Consider the following 12,527-nt stretch of genomic DNA (forward strand, 5'->3'; position numbering starts at 1 on the left):
ACACTGAGTTCAAACAGTAAATAGGAAAAAGATTTATTTTCATGCCCAAATCTGAAGCAATAAATAAAATCAGAGAAACTGATCATTGCCAAACGAGCAAAGCTTTTGAGCCAGAATTTTAGGATCCATCTTGGAGAAGCAGGAGGGAAACAGAACGTCCAGAGGGGCAGTAGGGACGAACTGGTTTCTCTATACAAGCCAGAGCCCCACTCTGCAGCACTTTTCTCTTCAATCCAGCCTACTAAAAAACAAAACATGTACAGCAGTTGTGCTATCGGGCAGAATTTCTTCCTAAACACATTTTCTGTGGCGGACATGAAATTATCCTAAGTCGGAGACCTAGCAATTTTAAGTCCAAGGGAAACACTGCGGTCTTTTCTTCTGTTTTGTATTTAGAAAAGACTTGCAATCTAACACTCGCAACATTTTAAAGACCCTTTAAACCCAGCAAGGGGATTTCCGTTCTGCCAATGCTTCCTGATTTATTTCAATAAATGAATCTTTGAATCCAGGAAAGGAATTATTCCAAGACGCTGAATTTGGTGCCCCTGCCTCTTCCTAGCGAGGCACAAAGTGTTTCTCGTTGAAACATGTCCTTGAAACTCACCATTATTCGCAATTTTTTTCCCTGGTAAACGACACTTTCTTTACATCAATCCCCACCCTTTCTTCAGAGTCCCAGATCTTTTTAAAAGAAAAACTGCAAATCGCAATAAAAAATGAAGGGGGAAGAAAGCTGGGAAAGGAATGCGTTTTTAACTCCTCTTTATTTTTATGCTAAGATAAAGCTCTTAATTGGCTTCAGGGGCTGAGCTAAACTATCGATCTCGGGAGCTCCGGGACTAGGCGACACTCTCACCAACCGCTCATTTGGGGTCCAGATTTTATTGGCTAGATCAGAGTTTTCACTACCCTCTCATCATCTGACAAAAATTTTATAAGTCCTGGATACCTTTAAATTCAATATAGAATGAACAAATAGATATTGTTAACCAACCCTTTTTAAAAATCTGTTTTGTCTTTGTCCTCTGCAGTCCACCGCATATCGCTGCCCAATGTAATGAAATGCAAACCAGACAGGAATGAGACATTTTCATTCATTGTACTTGTCAATCAAGGCTGTGCAGATAGATAGACAGATAAACGATAGATAGATATTTGAACTTCAGAGACACAGGTTGAAGTAAATAGGGTTGAACTTGGAGAAAGGCAGGAAGTTGAACTAGAGCTATCAGAATCTAGTTTGAGATTATGAAGACAGCCCTGGAAATACGGGAAATGGAGTGAAACCCTAGGCAGTGGGCGGTGTTCTGTCACTAGCCAAGTCTGGGTGCCAGGCTCATGGTGAGCGGTGGTCCTGGCCCACCAGGACCTGCGGCCAATGAGTACCTTTATTGCCCTGGGGGTGCCTAGATGTTAGCCTCCAGACTCTAAGGTACACTGGGAGGGGCTCTGGATGCCAGAAGGACAAGTCACATTGAAAGAAGACTTCCCCTTCCCTTGGGATCAAAACACTTTGTAGGTAGGAAAGCACTTAGGCAAGCGGAGAGAGAGATCCAGGCAGGGGCAGAAATACGCAATGATGCATTTGATATGTGATTCCAAGTCCTTCCCCAGTCACCTGAAGAGATGGAGGAAGGAGAATGGATTTGGGGTGCAAAGCTTGCCTAACATTCTGGAGCTCTCATTTACCCAGGGTCCCAAGTTCCTTCTAACTGCTAAATGTTCCATTAGTTCTAGTAAATGATTTCGGCTCCAAAACAAGTGGAGAGAAGCCTTGACTCTCCTGAGGTACTTACTTATTCATTTCTCTGCTTTGAGACAGGATCCTGCACCCAAGGTGACAGGAAGGGCACCTCTGTAGCACATCATGGTTTCTGGCAGTGACTCTCATCCTTGATGCCCCCAGCATCCTAGCTCCATTTACCTATTCCAGGCCTCTTCCACCACCATTCCCCCTTCCTCCTCCCCTTCTCCCTGGGGGGGGGGGGGGGCAGATGCTGCATTACCTGAGTTATCTTCCCTTTTGACCAAATTGGAGTGAGAATCCCTGCCACCTAAAGAAATGCTGTCCCTGGCTCATTCAACTCCCAAGGAACTTTATATAGTTCAGGAACAGCATTTTAAAAATCGAATTGACTGTGGTTTTTGCATTTGGTTTGGATTCACTCCTCTAGTCCTTTCCTAGTGAAGGGACAGGAGGAAAGGGCTTTGATATTAAAACAAAGCATGGGGGCCTCCCTTCTCACCTCTTCCCCCCACCACACACACACACCCCTGCCCCAAACAGAGTGGAGGTGAATTAGACTAACTTCTAGCATGAATGTGATTTAGCAACTTGCAAACCAAATCTGGCCTGTTGTATTTGTATGGCCCCAGGAGCCAAGAATTTTTTTTAATCTTTAAAGAGTTAGAAGTAGAAAAAGAAGGAGGAGGAGAAGAAATGGGGTGGGGAGATTATGCTACAGAGACTGAATGTGGCTTGCAAAGCTAAAATATTTTCTATATGATGCTTTACAGAAAACATTTGCTGACCCGTGGACTAGAGGTTGGACGGCAGCCTTCACGGAAGCTAGGTATTCCTAACCGGTGGGTTTTATCCACCATCACTCTCCTACTTTTCAAGCTTCATTTTGCATGAGATGATTTTTTTTTCAGCCTCACACCTCAGTTATTTCCGGGGATAACTTTGGCTTTGGAGAAAGGCGAAAAGTAGAGTCAAGGGAGGATGAGCCTGAGGGAGAATGAGAGGACAAGAAGAGAGGAGAAAGGAAAAAGGGTTGTGAATATCTCAATCCGTGACTGGGTGACCTCTGACCCTGAGGGTGGTTTTATTGTCTTTCTTCTTTGGCTAGATATACATAGTTTATTGACCCTTTCTGCATGATTGAGCCCTGAGGGGCAACTGCAGCCGCCAAACCCAGCGAGACATGTGAGTCCAGGCTAAGGCCGTTGAGCAGCCTGCCTTCAGGAAGCCCAAGGGAAGCGACCCCAGTTCCCAGGCCCGAGGGTCTCTGAGGAAGAGAGGTCACAACTCTTCCCCAATTCAACTGCTCCTCCGCAGCGAGGGCCTGGACTTCATCCCTCGCCTCTTTCTCTCCGAGAAACCCTCCCTTTCTCCCATGGACAAATGCTGTCAGCCAGTACACTTGGGCAAGGATTTTAGGCCCCCTCCCTTTGAATGCCCCTCCTTTCTTTAAAACCATAAAGGTCCCAGGGTGCTCCCAACAACCTTAGCTTGGCCTCTTGTGTATATCTCTCCCCTCCTCTTCCTTCCTCCCGGACTTCAGCCCTGTCCGGAATTTCTCTACAATGTTGCAATTCCTCCCTGCCCTTAACCTTTGTCCCGCTTGTAATCTACCAAGACTCGGTTTTGGTAGATTACACTTCACCTTTTTTTTTTTTTAACCGGTACGCGAGCCTCTCACTGTTGCTGCCTCTCCCGTTGCGGAGCACAGGCTCCAGACGCGCAGGCTCAGCGGCCACGGCTCACGGGACCAGCCCTTCCGCGGCATGTGGGATCCTCCCGGACCGGGGCACGAACCCGTGTTCCCTGCATCGGCAGGCGGACTCTCAACTACTGCGCCACCAGGGAAGCCCTACACTTCACCTTTTGAACCTGGCCCAGGCTGGCAAACAGAGTCAACAGTTCCTCCAGACACAAGTAGTCACTCCACTCTGGTAGGGCTACCAGACTTAGCACATATATCTGGGATGCTCAGTTAAATTTGAATTTCAAATAAACAATGATTTTCTTAAGTATAAGTATGTCCCAAATATTGCATGGGAGATACTTACACTGAAAGATTATTCCTTCTTTGTCTGAAATTTGAATTTAACTGAACGAGCTGTATCTTATCTGGTAACACTAAGATTCAGGCACCTGGCCTAGAAGGCCTAGATGAGCTGAGAAGCTAGGCTAAATTGTCTCAACTGGGAGAGGCGGCCGGACCAGGTATCACGTGCCTATGGGAGTGGAGAAAGAGGGACTTCCCTGAACCTAGGGTTTTCCACAGGTGCCGTTTGCGAAAAATCAGCTTGGGGACCCGTGACCCCGGCAGGCCCAAGGGTGCCATTTCTCTTCAAGCGGGCCAGGAGCCATCTTGGTGGGGCTATGTGGAAGACTGACTTTTTCTTTGGCTGCACTGAGCCGCTGAGGGATCTTAGTTCCCTGATCCCTGGCATTTGTGCCCCCTGTGGTGGAAGCGTGGAGTCTTAACCACTGAGCCACCAGGGAAGTCCCGAGGGCACGATATTTAAAGCGAGCCCCCTCCTGGCCCTGCCTAGAGAAACCCTCAGCTCTAGGAAGACGAGAGGGGGCCGCAGAACTCTGGGACTAGCACCCTCCCCTGCTGCCACTTCCAAACTGCGTCCCCTAGGGCTCCTGCCTCCCCTCTCAGAGCAGGTCCTTAACCCCTTGATGGAAACCCCGTGTGCTACTGACTGCAGGGCCCCCATAAACAGCAGATGTTGCGGAAGGACTCGTGCACTGGGGACCTTGAGACTCCGTGCCCTGCAGGCCTCGAGGTCCCGTGTGGTGACCTCTTGCCACCCCAGTGGGACTGGAGGCTGGGATTGGTCTGCTTGTCCTTTCCTAATTTGCTCTGTCTGTGTGCACCCGAGGCTCCCTCCCCAGGATCCAAATTCCACACCGACCTGAACCCCAAAGAACACTGTTCCTTACCCTCTCTCCCCCTCCCTGACTTTCGATCTGAGCAAGAACACCCAATGGGCCACACACACACACACACACACACACACACACACACCCCTTCCAGGGCAAAAGGTCAAGTTTTCCTCAGGACCAAGGCCCTTGTGAAACACATTTTATCAGCAGACATCCATTTTCCTCCCCTCCTGTTTCCCCACCCCACATTTCTTTTTTCTTTTTTTCTTTTTTTTTTGCGGTACGCGGGCCTCTCCCGTTGTGGAGCACAGGCTCCGGACGCGCAGGCTCAGCGGCCATGGCTCACGGGCCCAGCCGCTCCGCGGCATGTGGGATCTTCCCGGACCGGGGCTCGAACCCGTGTCCCCTGCATCGGCAGGCGGACTCTCAACCACTGCGCCACCAGGGAAGCCCCCCACATTTCTTGACAGAGGTTCTTATCTATCTACCTATAAAATGTAGAGGAAAAAAGCACGGCCTAGAACATTCTTTTCCGCACTCCCTCAGTACTAGTTCCACAGGCTGAATCTGTCCTCAGCTCAGTGGCCTCAAGAACATTCCAGAAGACCCCTCTACCCCCCCATCACCTAAGTACCCCTTTTCCACTTTACAAAAAGTTCACTAATTCTTATTTCTCACCTCTCCAGTCTTCCTGAAGTGGTTTTGGCCTCTAAGTATTTCTGAAGCCACGGGCGCCTCCACTGCCTTCTGATGCAAACTAGCCTTCTTGGTGGTTTATATATAGCCCTTTACCACTGTGAACATCAGTATACACATGCCTGACCTCCCCAGTTTCTAATACGCCCCCTAGGAGTGGAGGGGGACCCATTTCCTTTATGCACACACTTAAAAGCTCCAACTCTGGCCTAATCTGTTATTTTTGTGGTTCTCAGAGAGTTATATTGCAATATCTATAGTTTCCTTTGCAGACATCACACCTCCTCAAATTTGGAAGAGGGAGGAATTGCCTGCCTTCTGCCACCGAAACAGTAGAATGGAGCCAGGATTCCCAGGATTGGAAACCCCGGCTCCACATTGGAATCTCCCGGGGATCTTTGAAAGATTCAGATGCCCAGACCACCCCGGAACTTATGACTAGCTTAGTCTAGGGAGGGGTACCATATTACTATATTTTAAAGCTCCCCAGGTGATTCTAATGAGGGAATCACTGGGCTAGGGTAGGTCAATGGCGGGAGCCTCTTTACTCCAACCCTGCAACCTCCCCCAGCACATTGTGGCCCTGGCGTCACTACGCAGGTCTAAGCTACACAAACTTGGTGTGCTCTGAGAGTAAACGTGGAGTCCCCACTGCAGACTGCTATCCCTATCTGTTCCCTTTGCCCACCAGATGTTCCCATGAAGGAGAACCTCACCTTCAACTCCTGCCTCACTCTCTGCTTTCTAGAAATGCACCCTTGCCGTGCCCTGGTCTGAGGTGGAAGAAATCACGAGCATCTGATCAAGAAATGGTTTGCTCTTGGCTCTGGTCCCATTTGTTTTATTTCAACTAAAGAGCTACAGTTTTGCTGTCACAGAACAAAAAGTCCACAGGAAGACAGTGAGGGACGGAGCTGCTTGAACAAAAGGGCTGCTCTGATCCCACTTCTCTCCATCTTACCCAGTCCAGTCCTGACTTCCTGCCAGAAGAAAGGAGAAGTGGATGTGGATGGGGAGGCATTTCCTCTCACTTGGAACTGTTCCTCAGGAGTACTTTCTCTGCTTCCCCCTCCCTACCCTAGCTGGACTCGCCACGACTGGTGAGGGGAGCCTTAGGCCTCTCAGGTTTAGACAATTACGAGGAACAGAGCTGTCCAGGGATCGCGCAGTTTGGTTCAGGCTCCAGGGACATCTCCCTGAAGTTGTGGAAGGCAGAGAGAGATGGGGGCAAGTGGTTGCAGCTCAAGTTGCAGAGTGATTTGAAACTTAACTTTTTTTCCTTAGAAAACTTTTTTAAAATTCACACAAGCAATACATTAGCTAGTTTCGCTCTATTCAAAAAATATTTACAACTTGCCTGCTATATGCAGGACACTGTCTTAGGCACTGTGGGGGAGAGAAGAGTAAAGGATGGCACATTGTGACAGTCTTGCACATGGACCAACAGAATATTTGAATACCTTAAAAACAAAAGCTAGGATTTGAAGTTTTAGAATTGGTATTTCATGAATACTATATTGATTGCTTGGAAGTTTGGAGTAACTAACAGAGCTTATTTATTTTTGTAAACATGCCTCTCTGAGTTATGTCTTTTCCAACTCAGATATGTTACTGGAGTTTGCTGGGATGAATACCCAAATTGAACTTTTATAGAAGAGTTTATCTTTTTGTGAGAAAAAAGAAATCAGCTTGAGTTTATTACTTTCTTAATTTGGGGAGCGGCTTCTTCCATTGTATTCTTCTTTTGTCCTGTTCTGCAATATAAAGTCTTCAAGCCTCTTCAGAGGCTTCATTTAATATTGCTTACACTCCGGCCCCTCTAAAACAATTTTAAAGATCACTTGGTAACAACTGGAGGCTTATTTTTTATTATTATTAATTTTCCAATTCCGTAACTCCTTGAAATACACACACACAGAGAAAGAGAGAGAGAGAGAGAGAGAAGACTAGCATGGGAGAGTCCTTTATAGCTCAGTTCCATACATGAGCTTCATTTCTTGAGCTACGTTGTTATTCTACAGCGGTGGTAGGTTCAAATCATTATTTTGAGTATAATGCTCAAAAAGGTTGGAAGGCAGACTGCTCTGGAAGTGGGCTTGGCACTGCTTTGTCATCACACACATCGGTTAATTTTTCTTAATTGTTTTTATAGGGTAGACTCATTACAAATAATTTAATGAAAGAAAGAGCTTTAGAGGATAATACAATGGAGACAGCATATTATGCCTATGCTCTGTAACACCACATTTTCTGATTCATAGAAACCACATATTAAGTGAATTATTTTGATTATTATCAAATGGTCTTTGCAGTTGTTTTTTTACATTTCCATCCAAACATATCATATGTTGCTTATGTATGCTATTACACAGAGAGAGTGTACATGATTTTAAAACGAGTCCTTGATACTGAGGATCATGACTTCCAGACATTTTCACAAATCCCAATATTCAAACTCCAATACTTAAAAAATATACTGGGAGTTTCCTGGTGGTCTGGTGGTTAATATTCAGCGCTTTCAGCCCGGTCAATCCCTGATCGGGGAACTGAGATCCCAAAAGCTGCGCGGCTCGGGCCAAAGAAAAAGAAAAGAAAAAAAAATTGGTGGGAGAAGTAACGGATCTTCCCCTTTTCCAAAGAGAGGCAACACTGCAGACCTCCTTGCATAGTCAAACACGCTACAGAGGTATTCAGCAGCCCATCCTGCCTTCTGTCTCATTTCCTTGAGTGGAATTAGGTCAGAAGGAAATTTTCCTCTGAGCAAAAGGTGGAAAGGAGGCATCCCAGCCCTGTGGTGGGTCTCCTCACCCCCATCTCTTCTCCCAGGCCGAAAACCTTGACTTTCATTACTAGTTTCAGTAGAAGGAACAAATTTGGTCAGGAGAGGAGGTCTTATGACCAGTCCATCAGTTTACGGGGTTGTGTTTGGCTTTGTCTAGAGGGCCAAATCCACATCTCTTATTCCGCCCCCTCCTCGCCCCCCAAAGGTTTATATTTTGAATTTTCTGGTCTCACCGCAGAATGAACAAACAGTGCTCTCTGAGTGTAAGGCTACAACATGCTTACCATCATTACCTCCCAGCTGGAGCAGCAAATATTGCTGAGAGTGCTGCATGGGCCTGCTCTGTGTTAGGCTCAAGGGCTGGGCTGAGACTGAAGCCAGGCCACGGCGTGTTTGGGAGGGAGAAGGTAGTTATTGGTGGAGCTCAAGTCTGCAGAGCTTCCCAAGAAGTAAGCGCGTTGTGTGAGTGTGTGTGTGTGTGTGTGTGTGTGTGTGTGTGTGTGTGTAAGAACATGCCTTGCTTAGTCTCACAACACATCCTACCTTAGCTTCTCCCTCGCCTTTCTTGAGGCGTCACTTACAACAGCGCTTGCGGCGCCCGCGCTTTCAGTGAGCGGACGCTGACTAAGTCTCCTCTTCCCGTTGGTCCGGACAGAGGATCCGCTATTTTGGGACCCAAGGAGGGCGAAGTGGCCGGAAGTCGGAGCCCGAAAGCCGGGGAGTGGGCAGAGACCCCAATGCTTATCCTGGTGCCTATCGTTCCCCCGTACCCGCCCAACCTGGAGAGCCGAGAGGGCCCGGGGGAGGAGGGACGTCGGCCGCTAGCAGGGGCGGGGGTAGTAGTGGTGCTGGGGGGACGCCGGGGGAGGGGTAAGATGTTGGCTCAGAGCCCGAGCTACTTGGACGGCCTTCGTTCCATTCTGTTCCCTGAAGAGGGAAACCTCCTCCCCTTCCTCTCCTCTCCTTCCCCTCCCTCCTCTCTGCCTCCGTGGGGCGCTCAGGTCCTGCCGCTTCCCGAAGCCCCAAAGCCTCAGCCGCCTGATCCTGGCCCAGAGGGCACAAGGGCCTGCGAGCCTGGCTCCGGGGCCGGCCAGCCCTTCCGTTTTCCCTAAAGGGAACCAAGGGGCGCAGCGCCTCGCCTCCCTTCCTTGCCTGCCGCCGCTTGAGAGGGGCTGTTTAATTAAAGGGGAACCCGCAATGTATACGTCAGATAAAAGCAACGCGCAGAATAAACTAATTAAAACATTGTGTTTGCAACACATTTTATTTCTCTCTCTACCTTTTTTGATCTTCGCTGTGTTTTAAAGAAATGTCATCGCACCATAAAGCGAGCCGTGAAACGCTATTTCCTTATAGTGTGCGGCGCTTTTCAAAGGCTAGTGTGATATATTTTAGAAAAGGGATCCCGCTGTGAAAGCTTGCGTGTCTTCCCTTTACCAAACTAAGCTCTTGTCAATCACACAGAGCCCGGTCCAATCACCGAGATCCTTTTTGGAAAGCAGCTCATCCCGCTGTGCTTTTATACCGCGCTCCGCAGCCTGTTTTGATGCATTTTTACCAGCACGTCCAGGGAAATGAATGATGAGGCCGCGGACAGTGCAGGCCTGGCTCCCTGAGCGCCGCCCGGCCCTAACGAGGCGCCGGCGCATTGTGCGCCGCCTGGGCTTTCTCAGGTGGCGGTCACTTGGCGGGGGTATCCCGACGCTAACTCGGGTCAATGCTGAGGACCCGGCTTGTCATGGCCGCGCGACAGCTTCCACCCAGCAGCCACTGGCGTGGATCGGCGAGGCTCAGTAGCCGCCCTCCTGGCCGGTCTGCCCCGGGAAAGCAAGTCCCAGCGCAGCCTGACGCTGCGCCTCGACTACAGGGAGTCTTGGGGCCCTCGGGATGCGCCTCCCCTCCAGAGCTGTGGGACCCGCGAGTTTGGGGAGGGGGAGGCACGGCCGGCCACACCCACGAGAGAGGTCTCCTGCTTTGCCCGGTTTAGCCTAGGTTTCTCCTCTCTGGCCCCCTCTCCCAGCCCCATCCTAGCCAGAGGTTCGGGGGACTTCCCCAGCCTTCTGGGAAAGGCCGTTCCCGCCCCCGGAGCGGCCACGAAACCACTCAGGCCCCAGCAGCTCTCGCAGAACCCTAGCCCTGAAAGAGAGGCTCGGCTAGGGACGCCCACCGGTAGTACCGAATTGGTGGCCTCGGGCCGGACAGAGCTTACAGTTCCCCAATTGGGACGCTTACTGGCCTAATAGACCACGGAGCCGCTGGGACGGCGCGGGCGGCTCTGAAAGGCCAAATATAAACTCGTAAACCACTGCCGAGAACCCACGAGGATGAGGGCCTACGCCCGCGCCTTCTCTGGATGCAAGGAAGGGTTGGAAGGAGCCGCCCAGCTCCGGAGTCCCACAGATTTTCCCCCTCCCCCCGATCCCCCATCCTTTAGTCAGTCTCTGTCAGGGCTGGGGGCGCGCGCCCCGCCGGGGTGCTGTGGAAGCTTTTGATCTTCACATTGGCTTCCCGGCTCCGGGAGGGGAGACGGGGGAGGAGGCTTTGTGGTGCTCCTTTCCGGCAGCGCCGGAATCGTCGCCTGCTTTTGTTTCCAGTTCCACTTCGAACTTGAACCAGGAGAGTGCGGTTTGGCTAAGGTCTCAGGGGATGAACAAGTGAAAACTGTGAGATTTAAGCATTTGTAGAATAGACAAAAGTCTGCATTTCGAAATAGTCCAATGTGAGTCCATTCTGCCTCTCTGTCTCTCATTTCTCTGTCTCTGTCTCTCGCTCACTCTCTCTCACACACTCCTGCAGACCCGCCCTAGTCTCCAGTTACACGCGCCCTCCGCGCACATGTTCTATGTCCACCGGACTGCGACACTTCCCCTCCAGCGCCCAAGAGCACCTCTTTCCCCCACCTGCCAGTTTCTTTCTTTAGCATTCCCCAAAGGGCTCACTTGTTGGGAGGGGCCTGGGTCCATCCAGGAGCCTAGGGCGGGGAGAGGAGGGGGCCCAGGTTCCCTGGATTTTTGCTCAACCCCCCTCACCCCACCCCCCGGCTCTCTCCCGTTGGAAGGGAAATCGCCGTTCCCCCTGCCCCTTCCCAGGGGTCTCTTCAGTGACGACAAGGTCCTCAGGCTGACTCTAAAACGAGGGAAGAAGAAGCCCTCAGCCCTCCCCGCCCCCCTTCAGCTGGGCCTCGGGTTCCACGCGGTGGCTGGGGTGCAGATCAGCAGGAATCCTCGCCCAACCCTGCCCGGCGCTCCGTGACTCCCAGGGGCTCCCCTCGTCTTCTCCCCAAGGCCCCGCCCCGTGGAGCGCAAGCCCTGCGGGTCGGTAGCTTCTCCGGAGTTCCCTTCCCGGACCCCCGCAGGTAGGGCCGCCGGGCGGAAGAGGGACGCCTCCGCTCCCAGTGAGGAGGAAAGTTGCTGATGCCTGGTGCCCTCGGGGAGGCCTGAGGAGCCTGCCGGGAAGCCTGTGTCGGGGCAATGCTCCCCTTCCGTGCTTTGTAAGACAAAGTGTGGGGTTTGGCCACAGCCTTTGGCGAAGTTTGCAAGTGCGAAGGTGGCCCCAGTGCAGGCGCCTGGGGCCGCAGAAGCCTGTGGACCGGGAGGGATGCAGGCGCGAGGGGTTTCACCTGCCTCGGTTTAGCAAGGTGACAGGGGCTGGGGTTTTGCTGTGACTCCCGGACCACGCCAGTCTGTCTCTGAGCGTCGGATCACACGGAAATTTCTGAAATGCTTGATGCAATGGGGAGCGTGGTGAAATCTTGGTATGGATGTATATAGAAAAAAAAAATCCTGGACATAATGGGTCCTTTTGATGCGGGGAATTGCTTGTCTCCAGTGAACACGTTATTACTCTTCTTTTATATTGCATCGTGGCTCTGGGAATCCGGGGTGAACATTTAGGTTTCTGCTTCCAGGCATAAAGCAGTTCAAGTGTGAACTCGACGGCTGTAATAGGCAGCTTGCCAACAGCCGCGATGGGGAGACGAGGACTTCCGCGTACGCAGGAGACAAGCCGCGGTCCGCTGGGAAGCCTGTGGCTCCCCGAACCCTGGTGGAAGAGCCTGAAGCAAAGGCAGCGCCCAGTCTGGCCCGAGCTGTCGTCGCCCACCACCCCGGGCCCCGACTGAGCCCCCCGCATGCGTCCTTCCCAGGCTCCCTCCACGGCTTGGGTACCAGTCCTTGCTGAGGGTCCCAGGGCCAAGCCAGGAAGCCCAGACCGAACCCAGGACCTTGCGGATAGCGTTTACCTCCAGCAGCCACGCTCTCCCCGGCTGGCAAAGCCCACCTGCGCCACCGCCACCCAGGAGCCCGCTGTTGTCTTAGGCCGTACCTGGAGAAGCGGTTGGCAATAAGGGCCAGAGGCCAAGGAGCTCCGATGATTTACTGCGTCTACCTTTGAGAGAAGGGACAGTGTCACACATCATTCAAG

The sequence above is a fragment of the Lagenorhynchus albirostris genome, chromosome X, assembly GCF_949774975.1.
Source record: "Lagenorhynchus albirostris chromosome X, mLagAlb1.1, whole genome shotgun sequence".
In the NCBI taxonomy this organism is placed as follows: domain Eukaryota; kingdom Metazoa; phylum Chordata; class Mammalia; order Artiodactyla; family Delphinidae; genus Lagenorhynchus; species Lagenorhynchus albirostris.